At 36.1% G+C, this 19,365-nt stretch overlaps 1 protein-coding gene and 1 long non-coding RNA gene across 2 annotated transcripts in view; one reads left to right on the forward strand and one right to left on the reverse strand.

The window, feature by feature from the left end:
• LOC114333014 (protein O-mannosyl-transferase Tmtc3) overlaps positions 1-19,365 on the forward strand; it is a 1,018,587-nt gene that overhangs the window by 771,703 nt on the left and 227,519 nt on the right. The gene's annotated exons all lie outside the window — the stretch shown is intronic.
• LOC126885063 (uncharacterized) lies at positions 9,418-11,221 on the reverse strand. The gene is made up of 2 exons (XR_007698259.1): positions 10,862-11,221; positions 9,418-10,404 (listed from the first exon to the last, which is right to left on the reverse strand). It is a non-coding gene; the product is annotated as an uncharacterized LOC126885063 (long non-coding RNA).

Genomic DNA, 19,365 nt, shown 5'->3' on the forward strand with positions numbered 1-19,365 from the left:
GTGCTTCATCTAAAACTTTCGGTCTTGCTAGTCGTAAAGCTTTCTGTAGTTCATTATCTTTCAGCCCATTGACGAAGGTATCTACTGCAATTTCTTCTAAAACGCTGTCTGGCACCTCTGGATAATGAAACCTCTATACTCTGGGTATAGAGATTTTTGAAGAGAAGAACTGAATAAAGATGGGTAAAATAAATGATAAGAGATTTAAGACAAAAGAAGAGGGGCTTAGCTCAGAAGGAAAAAAAATCAAAAGGGCAGAGAGACACTAAATCTCAAGTATGAGTATTCGGGCTAGCTTCCATACACCGAATATTGGCTTTAGAGATATGAGAAGAAAATTTGGTAATGAAATGATAGTAACTAGGAAGGAAATGAGACTGTTAATACAAAAATGGAAGGAAAATAGATAAGAATGCTAGAGATAAAATAATATCGAGTTACAACAAAGAAAGAAGAAGAAAAAAGGGCGCCAACTCGAACGAACAACTCGGCTCTCAGAACCAAGAAGTTGGACAGGTTCGAGATTTTGAAGTAACGAACAATGGGAACTCTATGACACTGGTTACAACCACCTGAAATACAAAATACTAAATACTGATCTTGTCTTGCTATGTTATATACTGGTAATACAGACTGAAATAAAACACCAACCTTAATACATACAAATATATTAATAATAAATGTTAAATACTAACAATTTACATATAACGCAACGTGATAACAGTGATAGTGGATGGGGAGAAGATCAAATAGGACCGCAAAGGCCACTTAACAAGCAATTATCCACTATCACTGGCCAAGCAAAGGTATTAAAATCAAAATCCAAAGCAAAAGTCCGTCAGAATAGCACTAAGTCCTTACAACTAAAAAGTTAGTAATTATTTCCTAAATTGAACTACGCTAGAGTGAGATCCACAACAAGAACGCTACGGTTACCAAAAATAATAAAGATCTCACCTAGCAAAAACACTAATAAGTAAATATATAATGAGTTATATAAATGAGTTATATAAATGAGTGATATAAATGAGTTGTATAAATGAGTTGGTCAGTTACTCTTTATATACAATGTAAAAACCTACAAGACATATTCCCTATTTGAAATCCGCGACAAACCTTTAACGACCCCTTCCCTATCAAATTTTTAAGCTACAATTTTTATTTATAATGATTATTGAACAAGACCTAATTTTATTTATTGGAAACTACTACTTCTATTAAATTAAAAAAAAACCAACGACCTAAAACCCTATCTATCAAGAAATATGTACCTAGTTTACCTCAATTGTATGCATACAAGAAGTTTACAGTGCAAGCAACTATAGAGTACCCAAAATATGTAAATAATAAGATTAAACAACTTATCTTAACCACAAGTCCTATTTAAAAAGGTCCAGATAGGAATGAATTTCCTCTTGGCACGGCAAAACTAGTGGGCTGCTGTGGTGATAAATCCAATCCTGGATGTTGTGAAATAGGGACTATCCAATCCAATCAAAAGTAACTCTAGGGGTAACCCATACCCTAGCTGCTTACAGTAACTGGCACATATTTATATGATGGCACATTAAATGATGATACAATCTATCTAAATTGACTAGGCTAAGTGTCTATGTGACAAGTAGCTACGGGACGGAATCTAAAATAAATTTTATCAATTTAATTACATTATTTATAACACTATGTGTAGACAGCACAGAGTCACTGCACTGGAAACCAAAACAAAAAAACTCAGGTTAGGTATACATATGTCATGTCAAACTGAAACTAACTCAAATCATCAAATCAGACATGGCAGGGACATGCGCATGACATGTCTGATATTCGTTAAAACTTTTTTTATATTATTACCTCAAAAAAACCTAGAGCAAAAAGTCTAATGAGAACTTGGAATTTAACTTTAGCACTAAAACATATAGCCTTGACTGTTCCTTTGCAAATGGAAACGAATATCCTTACCGTAATATAACTTATAATGTGACATTTAAATTATTTCTTAACTGAAATTAATATCTACAGATAACGAACGAGATATCTAGGATGGTGAATTTGATTTTATAATGAAGAAATAAAGAGAAATATATCAATATACTCACTTGAGCAAAGCAACACATCGGCGGTATTATAACCTTTTTCCTTTCGTGTAAATAAGTCTCCAGATATAACTACTGCTTGATTTTTATTAGTATGGGTTATTGGCTGATGTTCGAGGTCTTTTAGTTATATATTTTCCCAATTTTGCCCAAACTCCGTCACCTAAGTAATGACGATGTGTTGCCTCTTTGTGAGTTCGTGACCAACTAAACTAGAAATCGACAATCATCGATTTTCTTTCTATTGGCGCGCCTGTGCACCGAAAAATCGTAGTTGGATCTTCGCGGGCGTCACCCAAGGATTTTGTAGAGGGGTATATTTTAATCCAATTTTAATTAAAGTAATTTAATTAGTAGCGTGATCGCTACATTCTCCCTCTTCTCCAGCAAAAAAAAGGAAAACTCTACAAGTTTCCTTTTTTTTATTTTCCAGAACTAACTGACGCTAGGCGAACCTGAGGATGGACACGGTAAAGGAGAAACGTTGTGGTATAAAACCATAATTATGGTAGGCTCAACAGCCATACTATTTGCTGAGGAGACAGAACAAAAATCAGGACGAAGTCATACAGACAGTATAGAGGCCACGCGAGATATCTTTAATGGTATTTGCAGAAAGTATAGAACATAGAAGGGATGTGTAACTAACCGACATACGTAACTGACTGACATAAGTTATTCAACAAGATAATTTACTTTAATTTAGTAAAACCAAAGATAGAGAAAAACAAATAATTACGCGTTAATCACTAACATTCTAAATATAATTATACAACCTTATAGAGTAAGTTAACTCTTAACACTACTTACTATCTACATTCTCAAGTGTTAGTAAACCCATGATTAAAACTAAATTACAGGTGTGTATTAACAACCCCCAACACAATATAACTAAGAACCATAAACAACAATTAACCTAAACGCATCCTATTAACTTTACCCAACATTGACACTAGAGCGAACAAATTCTATTAATCACCCCAGAATTCAATGAGGGACTAATTCATTAGGACCAGTTAAAACTACATTACTACAAACCTAAACATATATGATATGGTTCCGGATATCAACATCTAAAACTCAAGGTAAAAGATAATCCATAACGTCTACTTGCTTTCGTAGCGATAGGAAGACACAATCTAGGTAAAGATACTAGCAAGCGCACTATACGCATAGTATAGGGTATGCTAAAAGGTAAAGATACTGGCAAGCCCGCATCTACTCGTGGTAGAGGGTATGCACAAAAGGTAAAAGGTAATAAAAATCCTAAGTGTAATACCTAAACTGTACTATTGACGTGGTCCAATTCTTTACTCACGACAAGCACAGAGAAGGACAAATTCTTAGGACTTTATAATAATCAAGATAAAGATAAGATATACATTCAATCAAGATATAGATAAGAGATAAACTCATCAAGGTAAAAGTACGAGATAAACTCAAGGTAAAGATAAAGATAAATGCATCAAGGTAAAGGTACGAGATATACTCAAACTAAAGGTAAAGATAAACTCACTTCAGGTAAAGGTAAAGATAAACTCACATCTACCTTTTCATATTTAAGGTAGAAGAACATCTACTAACATAATGCTCAATAGGGAGACAAATAAGGTAACTCACATACTCACATCCACTAATCCAAGCAAGTGGTAGAGACAGGTAACCAAACTTAAAGTAATAAGATATGTTAAAACTCAAATCATTTAAAAGATAACAGCATAGGAGATGACAACCAAGTTAAACAGACTGACTTACTGCTGAATATCAGAACGATCCAATTCTACATGACACATTCTAATTTCAACCTAAGAGATACTCTAGGAACAACTTATAGATATTAATATATTTTTGAGCCAAGTGAAGTGCCCAAGTCCAGGGTGATCAGTCCTGAACCCACGCTAAACCCTGACACAGTAAGTAAGTGAATGCATAAGCTTTATGGCCATGGTCCACGAGCTCATGCAACCGTCAATCAAAGAAAATATTATAGAAACGGTTTCCTAACTATCCCTATAAATATCTATCTAACCCAGAATTCAAGATGGGGAAAATTCCCATTATCCATCCTGCACTCCTATGATATATAGTTTGGACTTTCAGAGACAACCAACAGCAAAATGAACAAGTCCATAAACTAAGATATTAACCAACATTAAGATAAGATAATATAAGATAAAATAAGATAAAAGGCATAACAACAGATGTTAACCAGGTAAACAGAATAGATAAATAGATCATAAATAACAAACTGGCCCTCACAATTTAATCTTCATCTGAAGATGAACCATCTGAATTGTCAGACAAGTTATGTGGACCTACAGTCTTATCCTCAAGTAAATCTTTGACATGAAACCTTCCTAGTTTCCTGCCGGTGGACGTTTCCTTCAACTCATAAATCAAAGGGGAGATAACCTTAATAACAGTGCAAGGTATGTATTTTTGACACAACTTGGCAGATTGGAAATTCACTTTATCTGACTTGACAAAATTTTTCTTCAGAACGGAATCTCCGACTCTGAACGATAAGGCTCGCTTTCTCAGGTCATAACGGCACTTATTTCTGTCATAAGATGCTTTCAAACGTTTGCGAACATCCACATATATGTCAGGAAGATGCTGAATATCTTCTAAGCGGTGTAACTTATCTGATATTGCAGGAAAATTAGTGGCATTTTCTGAGATTTTACCAAAATAATCACCAGAAAGAGGAACATGACGACCAAACATTAAGTATGATGGAGGACATTTGGTTATTTCGTGAGAAGAAGTCCTGATAGCTTGTACTATAGAGTGGATATGAGTATCCCAAGCTCTCTGATCAGGAAATGAATATGATCTTAAAGCAGTAACGATAGATTTGTTTACTCTTTCAGTATGATTAATTTGAGGATGATAGTTCGCATTGTACCAGATCTTTTGTACATTATATTTAGACATGAGATCACGAAAAGCCTTGGCTGTGAACTGGGGTCCATTATCGCAAGACACGATCTGTGGAACACCATAAATTAGGAAAACTTCATTCTCTAGATACTTGATAATGGCTGAAGTAGTTGCTTTAGACATCGTATGAACCAAAGGAAATTTTGTAAAGTAATCAACAACTACTAAGGCATATTGAGCACCTTTATACGACCTAGGATAAGGACCAATAAGATCTAAAGATATAAGTTGGAATGGAAAATCAATCCGTCGATAATTACCCATTAAACCTGGTTGGGGAAGATTTGTCGACTTACACGTAGCACAAATTTTGCATCGGGCGAGATAACTACGAATAGTCTGACGCATCTTCGGCCAGTAATACAGTTCAGATATACGACAGTAAGTTTTGTAGAAGCCAAAATGAGCTGCAGTAGGATGGTCATGAAAAGTGGCCAAAACCTCTGCTCTATTTGCTGTTGGAACGACTATCTTCCATTCCGACATTCCAGTAAGGGCATCCATAGAACTTAACACATGTTTATACAACACACCATGCTCAACTTTAAAATCAGGAAATTTACCTGGAACATTCTGGACATCATACAACATTTTTCGATACCAGTCATCTGGTTGTAGAGTAGATAAATCTAACAAGTTAATATCAAAAGTTCTAGATAGTGCATCAGCGACTACTACACCTGCAGATTTACGATGAACAATTTTATAATCATATTGTGCCAATTTTAAAATCCACCTAGCCAAACGAGGAGATGGGTTCTTCATACTCTGTAACCACACCAAACTACTATGGTCAGTTATGACCGTAAACGAACGACCTTCCAGAAAATATCTGAAATGTTCAATGCCCGTAATTATAGCTAACAACTCTTTTTCGGTTGTAGTATAATTTTTCTGGGCTTTGTTTAATTTCCTGCTTGTATAGGCTATAGGGTGTTCCTCTCCATCGACAATTTGATAGAGTACACCACCAGATGCTGTGTTTGAACAATCAGTCATCAAATAGAAAGGCTTAGTGAAATCTGGGGCTACCATAACTGGGGAGTTGGTGAGAGCCTCCTTGATTTTAATGAAAGCTCCATTAGCTTCAGGAGTCCACACAATATTTTGTCCCTTTTTCCTATTTTGAAGCAAATCAGTGATAGGGGACAACAAGGTAGAATAAGACTTAACAAACTTTTTATAATAGCCCACCATTCCTAACAATCGACGGACCTGGGTGGTATTTTTAGGCACAGGAAAATCACGAATAGCTGACACCTTGTCAGGGTCAGTATGTAAGCCATGAGAATCTACAACATATCCTAAAAACTTAATAGAATCACGACAAAAGCTGCTTTTATCTAAGTTAATAGTCAAATTTGCATCTTTGAGACGCTGAAACAACTGTTGCAATACAGAGATATGAGTGTCGAAATCAGGAGTAATGACTAGAATATCATCAAGATAATATTGACAATAGGGATCTAAAGCAGGACCTATTACCAAATCCATTAATCTACACATAGTCTGGGGAGCAGACACCAGACCAAAAGGCATTGTAGTAAACTGGTACAATCCTTTGCCACTTACTGCAAAAGCCGTAAGTTTCTTACTCTCTTCGCTTAATGGGATCTGTAGAAATGCCTTCTTTAAGTCGATGGATGAAATGTATTTAGCATTTTGTAGCTTGGTGAGGATGATATCTATACGAGGTATAGGATAGGCATCCCTATTCATCGTAATGCTGTTAAGTTTACGTCCGTCAAAACAGACACGAAAAGTCCCATCCTTCTTCTTTGTCATCCATAAGGGACTACAAAAGCTAGACGAGCTCTGCTCGATAATACCAAGCTTAAGCATTTCATCCACCTCCTTAACTAAGCTCTCATGCCAGGCTTGAGGCAATGGATACTGGTATTGTCTGAAGGGCTTAGACGAACCCACATCAATGTGATGTTCGATGAGATGAGTTCTGCCTAACTGATTCTTCGAAGAGATAGAAGAGAAGGATTTGATGACATTATTCAACTGCTCTAACTCCTGAGCATTAAGTCTACTCATATCTTCACCTGCATCAACGCAAGAGATATTAAAAGAAGAGACAGATAACGAAAATTCAGAAAAATTCAATTCACTATTAAAAGTTTTCAGAAAATCCATCCCTAGGATAACTGAATTCTTAACAGAAGGTATAACAAAAAATGTAATCATCCTTTTACATGAACTAACAGAAATCTCAGTTGTGAACTGACCTAAAATTGGTTGGACCTGACCATCAGCTGTAGTCACTTGCAAACTCTCATCCATTCCTATCTTAACATTAGAATTCTGGAGAAATTCCAGACCTAAAGAACCTAAAATAGAGATATTGGACCCTGTGTCCAGTAAAGCTAAACAAGAATGTCCTAAGATAGATATTTCAAGGTATGGACGATTATCCTTGTTTTTTCGAACTAATAATGAATTAATGTCAATATCAATGAGGGAAGATAAGGGATTACTTGGAGAAACTACAGAAGAATCACAAAGGACATGGTCAACTAACGTCCTCTTTTCGGTTGGTATCTGCCGTTCCGTGGTCTTTTGTCTTTCGGTGGAGGTTGGGATGTTTGGGTGGTTGAGGCATGGGCCTCCTGACTCGAGAAACTGCTTCCTGGGTTTTGAGGATTTTCTAGGGTATTCCCTGTATTTTGATGAGGAGTGGGAGCCAGGGGAGACGACCCACTCCTTCTGTCGTTTCCCGAACAGAATTCGCACTCAAACTTACGGACTCCTTGATGTCCACATCCATAGCAAAACAACCCTCTCGGTTCAGAACAGTCAAAATACCCATGTCCTGGCTGACGACAATTCCAACAGGTAATTCTGGAGTTAAAAGTAGCGACATTACCAGACCGGGAATAATTTGGCCTACCAGAATAGGAAGATTCCTGATTTCTGAAATTTGACCGACTTGGGACACTAGATATAGGTTCAGAAGACCATGACAAAACTTCTTCTAACCTCTTACATTTTTCTGTAAGGTCAGCAATCGAGATTATGTCAGTGAGTGCCAGACTAGGATGATAAGACGGCAACAAATTTTTCTTAATGATTCTCACTATATGGGACTCAGAAAGAGGGACTTCCAAACGTTTACACAAACTGACAACTTCATTGATGAAGATGGTGACTTTCTCCTGGGGAGCTTGTTTCCGGGATTTAATTTCGTCTAATAAGTTGTCTTCATAGTTGTAAGGAAGAAAATCAGACTTAAGTTTGGCAACTAACTCTTGCCATGAAGTAAAACTACCTCGATTATTGAGGTACCAAGTAAAGGCTGAATCCTTAAAAAGATCACCTGCTGATGAAAAGCACTCATCTTCACTGTTCCCACGCGCTAGACGCAGACATTCTATTTTCTCTAAGAAACTAACAACATTTTCATTCGAACCACCAGAAAAATGTACACCCCATTTATGAATTGGAGCTGACTTAAAGAAAGGAAATGAATTAACCGAAACACTAGGGTTATGAGGAGTGGAGTGAGCCTGTGGAGTTACTTTAAACTCAAGTTCTCCTTCCAGATTAAGTATCTTGAAGTTAAGAGACTTCTTGATGGCATCCTCTTCCTCGGTTACTGACTCTAACAAATGAACCCTACCTGAAACATGACCTAAACGGGAAGTCAAGCGACCATATCAAACATCACTATGGGAGCCAACAAAAGAGCTAACAAAAGAGCTAGCAACAAGTTGAAGTACAAAACTCAACGTCAAAGTGAAAATCTACCAAACCCAATCACTGAAATCACCAAGATAAAAACCAAAAATTAAAGAAAATATTTTTAAAGCCAAAAATGTAAAAGAAGCCACACGTTGGGTCTAGCCAATTGAAACCTCTATACTCTGGGTATAGAGATTTTTGAAGAGAAGAACTGAATAAAGATGGGTAAAATAAATGATAAGAGATTTAAGACAAAAGAAGAGGGGCTTAGCTCAGAAGGAAAAAAAATCAAAAGGGCAGAGAGACACTAAATCTCAAGTATGAGTATTCGGGCTAGCTTCCATACACCGAATATTGGCTTTAGAGATATGAGAAGAAAATTTGGTAATGAAATGATAGTAACTAGGAAGGAAATGAGACTGTTAATACAAAAATGGAAGGAAAATAGATAAGAATGCTAGAGATAAAATAATATCGAGTTACAACAAAGAAAGAAGAAGAAAAAAGGGCGCCAACTCGAACGAACAACTCGGCTCTCAGAACCAAGAAGTTGGACAGGTTCGAGATTTTGAAGTAACGAACAATGGGAACTCTATGACACTGGTTACAACCACCTGAAATACAAAATACTAAATACTGATCTTGTCTTGCTATGTTATATACTGGTAATACAGACTGAAATAAAACACCAACCTTAATACATACAAATATATTAATAATAAATGTTAAATACTAACAATTTACATATAACGCAACGTGATAACAGTGATAGTGGATGGGGAGAAGATCAAATAGGACCGCAAAGGCCACTTAACAAGCAATTATCCACTATCACTGGCCAAGCAAAGGTATTAAAATCAAAATCCAAAGCAAAAGTCCGTCAGAATAGCACTAAGTCCTTACAACTAAAAAGTTAGTAATTATTTCCTAAATTGAACTACGCTAGAGTGAGATCCACAACAAGAACGCTACGGTTACCAAAAATAATAAAGATCTCACCTAGCAAAAACACTAATAAGTAAATATATAATGAGTTATATAAATGAGTTATATAAATGAGTGATATAAATGAGTTGTATAAATGAGTTGGTCAGTTACTCTTTATATACAATGTAAAAACCTACAAGACATATTCCCTATTTGAAATCCGCGACAAACCTTTAACGACCCCTTCCCTATCAAATTTTTAAGCTACAATTTTTATTTATAATGATTATTGAACAAGACCTAATTTTATTTATTGGAAACTACTACTTCTATTAAATTAAAAAAAAACCAACGACCTAAAACCCTATCTATCAAGAAATATGTACCTAGTTTACCTCAATTGTATGCATACAAGAAGTTTACAGTGCAAGCAACTATAGAGTACCCAAAATATGTAAATAATAAGATTAAACAACTTATCTTAACCACAAGTCCTATTTAAAAAGGTCCAGATAGGAATGAATTTCCTCTTGGCACGGCAAAACTAGTGGGCTGCTGTGGTGATAAATCCAATCCTGGATGTTGTGAAATAGGGACTATCCAATCCAATCAAAAGTAACTCTAGGGGTAACCCATACCCTAGCTGCTTACAGTAACTGGCACATATTTATATGATGGCACATTAAATGATGATACAATCTATCTAAATTGACTAGGCTAAGTGTCTATGTGACAAGTAGCTACGGGACGGAATCTAAAATAAATTTTATCAATTTAATTACATTATTTATAACACTATGTGTAGACAGCACAGAGTCACTGCACTGGAAACCAAAACAAAAAAACTCAGGTTAGGTATACATATGTCATGTCAAACTGAAACTAACTCAAATCATCAAATCAGACATGGCAGGGACATGCGCATGACATGTCTGATATTCGTTAAAACTTTTTTTATATTATTACCTCAAAAAAACCTAGAGCAAAAAGTCTAATGAGAACTTGGAATTTAACTTTAGCACTAAAACATATAGCCTTGACTGTTCCTTTGCAAATGGAAACGAATATCCTTACCGTAATATAACTTATAATGTGACATTTAAATTATTTCTTAACTGAAATTAATATCTACAGATAACGAACGAGATATATAGGATGGTGAATTTGATTTTATAATGAAGAAATGAAGAGAAATATATCCATATACTCACTTGAGCAAAGCAACACATCGGCGGTATTATAACCTTTTTCCTTTCGTGTAAATAAGTCTCCAGATATAACTACTGCTTGATTTTTATTAGTATGGGTTATTGGCTGATGTTCGAGGTCTTTTGGTTATATATTTTCCCAATTTTGCCCAAACTCCGTCACCTAAGTAATGACGATGTGTTGCCTCTTTGTGAGTTCGTGACCAACTAAACTAGAAATCGACAATCATCGATTTTCTTTCTATTGGCGCGCCTGTGCACCGAAAAATCGTAGTTGGATCTTCGCGGGCGTCACCCAAGGATTTTGTAGAGGGGTATATTTTAATCCAATTTTAATTAAAGTAATTTAATTAGTAGCGTGATCGCTACAATAAGCCAACCGCACCACACGAGCCACATCTGCTTCAAATTCTTGCAGATTCTCACTTGCTCGTTGACTTCTACTTCGCAGTTGTGCTTTGTATACTTGTTGTAGATGGGCATCTCCATAGCGTTTTTCTAGACGAGTGAACAAGGTCTGGTAACAATTTTCTTGACCCTTGGGAATTGACCTTAATATATCTGCAGCATCACCTCGTAAAGCAGCAGTCAAGGAAACAGCCTTTTCTTGTTCGGTCCAATGATTGGCGGTCGCAATAGCTTCAAATTGTTTAAGGTATATGGACCAAGAGGACTTTCCATCAAATGGTGGTAATTTGAATCTCATATTATGCGATGTTTCGTCTCTCGGTAGTTCATCTTTCACTAAAGGATCTAACGTTGCTGCATTAACTGATGGTTGTACTTTTGTATCGGTTATCCTGCTCTCTAGCTGTTTGATCTTTTCTTCTAACATTTCTTTACTGTCGTCTACGCTTTTCTGTATCTTATCGAATGTTCTAGAAACCTCTTCAAATTTCTCGTCGTTCTGTCTACAAACGTCTTTAATTACTTGAGAAACACTTTCAAATTTCTCGTTGCTCTGTCTACAAACTTCTTTAATTACTTGAGAAGTCTCGTCAAATTTTTTAGCAACGTTCTCGAATTTCGCGTCGCTTTTTCTACTAACTTCTTCAAGTTTCTCGTTGTTCTTTATAGAAGTTTCATCGATCTTTTGAGAAATGGTTTCGAATTTCTCATTGTTTTGACTACATACGTCTTTAATTATTTGAGAAGTCTCATCGAATCTTTTAGCAACATTTTCGAATTTATCGTCGCTTTTTCTACAAGTTTCATTGATCGTTTCAGAAACAGTTTTTAATTTCGATAAGATTACTTGTTCTGCTGACTGGAAGTGGAACGTCTCTGGGTCATCTCCGTTCTTCGTGAGGACATCCTTGAGTCGTGCTTGTAGGACTATCTTGCACCCACTGCTGTCTAATTCGTACTCTTCTAATTGTTCACGGAGCTGTTTTATGGTCAGTTGTTGTAGCAACATCTTTGGTCGGCACACACGTACTTTTCAAAATGTCTAAGTCTTTCCGAATACCGAACAATCAACGCACTTCAATTATTCCCGACGAATAAAGTTCAAAAGTCTTTCCGAATACCGAACAATTAACGCACTCCGATTATTCCCGACGAATAAAGTTCAAAAGTCTTTTTTTCACTTTTCATTTATTTACACTCCACACCGTTAACACCACTGTAGCGGTTATTTACTGTGTAATTACTTCTAATTACAATAAAACCAGCGGTTCGTAATTTATATACGACTTTATTTTTATTTATACAAGTTTACTTTACAAACTTTAGCTTAAGACTAACTCTATTTACAAATATGTCCTATTTATATATGCGATACAGATATTCCAGAAATATCTATATATCTCCAGCTATGTCCATGTGACCGCTTGCACGTCATCGGCGCTGCATCGGCGTATCTCGAAACATCGATAGTGTTCTGTCTGTGAGGAGACGGGAGCTGGTATACGAGGGTAGGTCAATAATTATTTTGTTACAATACTATGAAAACAACTGTTTTCTTATCAACTCAACAAAATAGGTTATGTACCCTTTAAAGGAGAGCAAGTCTCTAGGTGGTGTATTTAAAAATCGATTTATTCCGGTGTTTTTAGTGCTAAATGCACTGGTCTAAATGAATAGTCGCAGTAAATGCCAATTATTTATACATTTATTTTGACCGCCTCTGCAAGTATAGACAAGTATGTACTTCGCAAGTGTGCGAATAATCGTGATCCCTTTGACTCGGGTCTTTTTTACCGACAACAGTTGGAAGACGAACGAGTGGCAACGAGTGACAAATAATTGTACGAGTAACCCACTCAGACGACATGGCAAGTATACGCAAGTGACGATTATTCGCCAAGTACACGAGTCGTTTGACTCCGGCTTTATAGAAATATTCCAATGGTGGCTCGAGCAATCCCTTGGTAACTTTCACATTACACGGCGGTTATAACATTCGGTAAAGTCGCCGTGTAATGTGAAAGCTACCATGTGATTGCTTGAGCCTGTAAAATTTAAATGATGTCTGCAAAAATTTGTCACCGGTGGCTTATTTTTCAATATTTTTCCTTGAATTTTTTTTAAATGTGCTTTGAATTGTAAGCTTATTTAATTTAAAAATAAAATAAACGTATCATTGTTTAAAAAAATCACAAAAATGAATGTGCTTGAAATGTTGATTTCAAACCATACCCCTCCATGTTTGAAAATCAAACAAAACAATTTCTTGTTTTGTTTGATGTTGAGGACGAAGATGGGTGTAATGTAAAAACTAAAGGCGCATGTCGAAATGGATATCGGTTTCGTTGATATTTACATGATTTTATTACTTTACCACTAGATACAACTGTAAACCTACAAAGAAACCTACTATTTTTTAATTGTGACTGTCTATCTTTAGATTTTTGTATTGCAAGTAGTTGCCAAATTTCAGTTTGCATACCAAAATGGATTTTGGTTTTTTGGCCAAACGGTTGAATTTAGAAAACAATGTTATAAGACTTTTTTGCTCTACATGATGCCTTCTACCTATCCCTTTAAGAAACGCACTATTTTCGGGGCAACCTGTATATATTTCTGCATCTCTCTGTTATTCTTTTTTGGAAAAGGTATCTTGTGCAGTCCTTCTGTAAGCTTTCGCAGATAACTAAACTAGGTAGACCTTTCAGTGTTACAGGACTACCTTTTATGCCAAAAATAATAATTGTGTGGATATCAATTTAATGAATGTCACGAAGATGTTAGTTCCCATATTTTACCGTACTTGATATGTATCGGCCAACCCGATTCACTGACGCATTCTAATTCATGCCGCAAATCGATAAAATACGATGTTAAACTTTGAATTTTTGGCCCGGCATTTGAACCATGAAATGATATTGACATATTCCACTAGACTACTCGCATTAAATTGAGTGGGTTGGTCCGCTTGGCCATCAGATCGGCACAAAAATAAGTTATCTCGTATGGTTTTTGTATCAGTTTTAGCAATAAAAGGATCTTAAGGTTGTTTTATAATTTTTCTCGTAATTCTTCTCATATAGAAAAAAATGTGTTATACTAATTTTATACGATTTTCACAACTCTAGAAAATGCATATGTCATTATTTTAAATCATTTGAATAAGCATATTTCTTAAAATGTTTGTATAAATTTTAATATCCTTCAGTTCGTTTTGCCGATTCTATAAATATAGCTCAGAATTTTCTTTACGCTATATTTTATTTCGAAACCTGGTATAACTTTAAATTAAATACATATTAAAGAATAAAATTTAAATTTAATGAGTGCAAGAATTCCATGTAGCTATGGGGATTCTTACTTTTTTATTAAGTCCAACTAACCTAACTAACCGAACTAACAAGTATATAAACTTATGTAGTGAGAACTATGAAAGTTTGTGGGAGGGAGCAGACTTAAGAGGAAACAGTAGCGATCAACAGGTAGCGAAAACGCGTTCCAAGATTGCGGCTGTAATTTTGAATATTTTTTCGAGATATTTGGCACACGTATTCGTAAATTTAGGCATCGGATAAAACAGTTTATTTAAAGAAAGTGTATTTTTTTGTTCTTCTTAATGGCGGTACAGGCTCGTTTTTTTAATATTGTATTTAATTACAGAGTAATTTCCACATATTAATATATTTTTCAAATTGGGCTCTGTACCGCCATTCTTTATTATATTACGAATACGTGTGCCAAATATCTCGAAAAAATATTCAAAATTACAGCCGCAATCTTGGAACGCGTTTTGGCTACCTGTTGATCGCTACTGTATCACCTTAAATCCCAATTTTACGCTCATCTCCACCCCCCTGGTCCGCCCGCGTCCTTTGAGAAAGAGACTGATGAATAAATTATCGGGACCTGGCTAAGAAAATAAAGTCAATATCTTAAGACGGAAGACTGACTGTTCAAAACCTGTAGTTCAAAGAATTTAGGGAATCTCATTTCAAGGCGTATTGCAGATTTAGAAAGATATTTATCACAACCATCAGAGACTTCGGTAGCTCCAATCAGAGTCATGCAAGCCACCATACAGCATTGTAATATCGATTTTTGAGAACAAATGTTGCTCTCAGATAGTTTGATTTATGTATCTTTATAGAAGCTCTAGATTTATAAGGGCCAAATAAAAGGTCTATTAGGCATCTGTGTTATTAGGCCTACTGAAGATTCTAGAAAAACGTTACTGGGGGATACAGTGTCAGCACAGGTTATCGCAGAGGTTGTCTGCTGTGGGAATTTTATGTTGTCTCTTGTTTAATCTGGTCGTGTATGAGCTGATAAGTAGACTCAGCAATGACCAGCATCATGTTCTGGACTATGAGGATGACCTGGTTGTCTTTAATGGTCCAGTCCGAGACATACTGTAAGTAGCTCTAACTGTAATTACAGAGTAACTTCAAATTAATATAAGCCCCAGAAGTTCAAACTCATGACATTTACCAGGAGGAATTTGGAGAGAATGGATGTTCTAAGCCTAAATGGTACACATTTAAATCTGGTGAGTAAACAAATTATCTTGGGGTAATATTAGACTCGAGATAAGTATGAGAGCGGATTATATGCAAGCTTATATTAATCAAGGATATATATTGTTAAGGTTGAATAGACCCAAAGAGGCACAGGAAGTATATGAGGGGGCCCTTCTGTATGATAGCAACAATCCCGATATCTACTACAATGTAGTAGAGTGCAATTTCGAGTCATTAATATAGGGGTTCATTTGTATGGATATCTGAGTAAACTAATGAGAGTATAGAGAGTACTTGAAGTATTTCGGATAATCAGAAAGCATCTATATTCTTACGATTCCGTAAATTTTTGATAAATTTGTTCGATCAAATTTTTCCACTGTTTTAGATATTTTTTGTACATGGTAAAAAGTAAATCTACACTATTCAAAATAATACATTCGCAATTATAAAAAAAATATACAAACGAAATTTGATGTTAGAAGTGCAATATGGTTTGTTTTTAAACCAGGAGGAGTAAACTAAAAAGACCGATTCACACCTAAGAAATTCACTAGAGAAATCACCAAATACATCTTCTTTTTTGGTTGATCATATTTATCGGCTTTCGACAGTAATCCATAAATATTATATTATACTAATACGTCGCTAAAGAGTTCTAAAAACAACTGCATTTTATATAAAAGCAGACTAAAAATCTAAGAATTAAAGGCATAACGCAGAAAACACAAAAAATCACTGATATAACTTAATTAACCTATGAAATGCCAATAGTGTCATATGAAACCTATGAAATGCCATATTATAGTATAGTAACCTATGAAATGCCATATTATGGGATGAAAACAACGACAATTTACTAGAAAAAGGGAGATAGCTTTCTGAAATTTGAAAGAAAAATAATGAGAACGAAACTGGGCCACAAGGTAACAATAGAGGGAGAAATAAGAATGAAAACAAATACCAAAATTGAAAAAGAACTACTAAAGGGAGGAAATATAGTAGATACATAAAATCTTTTCGCTTAGAGTGAATAGGACATGTACAGAGACGCCCAACGTCAGATATGTTGAGAAGGATAACTCACTGGACACCACTATGGCCCAGGTATAGAAAAAGTCCTAGAAGACGATGGCTGGCTGAATGAGATCAATATCGTCAGGTACTTGAGGTAAGCATTAGATTTTAAGTACCCCCAAAGAAAAAATCTAAAAGTGTGAGGTCCGGTGACTGAGCTGGCCATTCTATCAAACCTCGTCGTCCAATCCATCTGCCACAGTATTTTTCATCTAGGTTACGTCTTAGCATATCTGCAACCATAATAGGGTGCAGGAGCACCATCCTGTTGAAACGTTATTTCGAAGTAGCCGAATTCATCTGGATTCTCTTCCAAAATTTCAAGAATTACCGGCTCAATTTCGTTTTGTAACATGTCCGGATACACTTCACCGGTTAAGTCAGCATTGAGAAAAACTGGCCCAACTAGCTGGTTTCCCAAAATATCTGCCCAAATATTTACTTTTTTCTGGAAATTGAGTATGTGTTTCACGAGAGACGTGACATATTGTGACACTCCAATACCTCGCATTTCAATTGAGGGAAAAAGTACTTTTGTCACTAAAACAAATTGTTTTTATGTAATCTGGCTGTTTGTTAATTTGGACATATTTTCCCAGAATTCTAGTCTTAAGTACACTATCATCTGAAAGTTGGTGCACAATTTTTAAATTGTATGGATGAAATTTGCTTTTAGTCAACAGTCGCTGTTCTGTCCTTTGACTGATTCCATAGATAGAAGCAACTTCAACATCGCTAAAGGCAAACATTTAATATCACGGATATGATACGGTGCCTTATCCGTGATATTTATACGGAGTATTTTTGAACTCGAGTACTTTTCCATTATCAATAAATCCATTATTACCTACAATGTGCTCTGTTCTTTGCAAAGCCTAGGGGCTCTTAGATCAGTTGAAAACTTTCAATGAATGTTTGACGCGAGTCTCAATTTAAGGCTCACGTTTCTAATGTTGTACTATAGAAAGTATTAAATGTTATAAGTCATCTTGGCTCACTGATTTGAACAAAATTGACTACCGATGTTCTGGATTTTAGTGTAATTAAACTCTAATGAAGATTGGATATAACCTGTGCAAATTCGTCTCTATATTATGTATTTCTTAGGAGCGTCTGTGTGTTTAACCCGGTCCAGTCGCGAATGTTTTTCATCCAGGATATTTGTCTTCTATCAGGACACATATTTTTCCCTTCAATTTTACCCTTTATAATCTGCAACAAACGGTAATTATCATTTCTAATTATGTGTTCAAAATATGCTTTCTTTCTCCATCTAATGGTATTCAAAATTTCTCTCTCTATCTCTATCTCTCTCTGTCTCTCTCTGTCTCTGTCTCTCTCTCTCTCTCTCTCTCTCTCTCTCTCTCTCTCTCTCTCTCTCTCTCTCTCTCTCTCTCTCTCTCTCTCTCTCTCTCTCTCTCTCTCTCTCTCTCTCTCTCTCACACACACACACACACACACACACACACACACACACACACACACACACACACACACAATCATCCTGATAAAAAGGTCTCATGGGCACAACTCAATTGTATGAGGATTTTCAAGATATAGAGGCACAAACTCGGAAAATTGTAAGATTTACTGGGTATTCCATTCCCTGAGTCACTGGTTATCTGCCAACATGTAGAAGTTTGGATCAAGGAAAAGTACTAGTAGTCTAGGACTTTTTCCTGGCTATCCAATGGCGACCTGTACTTTGACCTTGACCTTCAATGGACGTCATCTTCTAGAGTTTCGAGGGTTTTCGGGACTAAATTGATATAAACAGATTACTTATGGGTTTTTGGGATCGCTAAACAAGAATATGCAATCAGAATTGACCTCCGGAGGACGGGGTGGCCAGGACCACTGCAAGGGACGTGATATTCTAGAGTTTCGATTGTTTCTGGCATTTAATTGATGCAAATGAATTACTGGAGGGTTTTTTGAGGTCGCTAAACACGAATATGCCACCAGAACCGACTCCCGGAGCACCTGGTTTCCAAGGTCAATGAAAGGGGCCCTGAAGTTTCGAGGGTCTTTGGTACTACATTAATGCAAACGGATTAGTTACAGGTTTTTGGGGTTGCTGAATACGAATACGTGATCAGTATAGACACAGGAGCACCTGGTGGCTGAGACAGGTTATCTTCTGGAATTTCTGAGAAATCAAATGGAGGAATCAAATGGATTACTATTAGGTTTTTAACTCCAGAAGATAACCTGTCTTAGGCACCAGGTGCTCCTGTGTCTCTGCTGATCACGCAGTCGTGTTCAGCAACCCCAAAAACCTATAACTAATCCATTTGCATTAATGTAGTACCAAAGACCCTCGAACTCCAGGAGCGCCTTTCATTGAGAAACCAGGTTCTCCGGGAGTCGGTTCTGGTGGTATATTCGTGTTTAGCGATCTCAAAAAACCTCCAGTAATTCATTTGCATAAATTAAATGTCGAAAACCATTGAAACTCTAGAACATGACGTCCCTTGCAGTAGCCCTGGCCACCACGTTCTCCGT

The sequence above is a fragment of the Diabrotica virgifera genome, chromosome 5, assembly GCF_917563875.1.
Source record: "Diabrotica virgifera virgifera chromosome 5, PGI_DIABVI_V3a".
NCBI lineage: Eukaryota > Metazoa > Arthropoda > Insecta > Coleoptera > Chrysomelidae > Diabrotica > Diabrotica virgifera.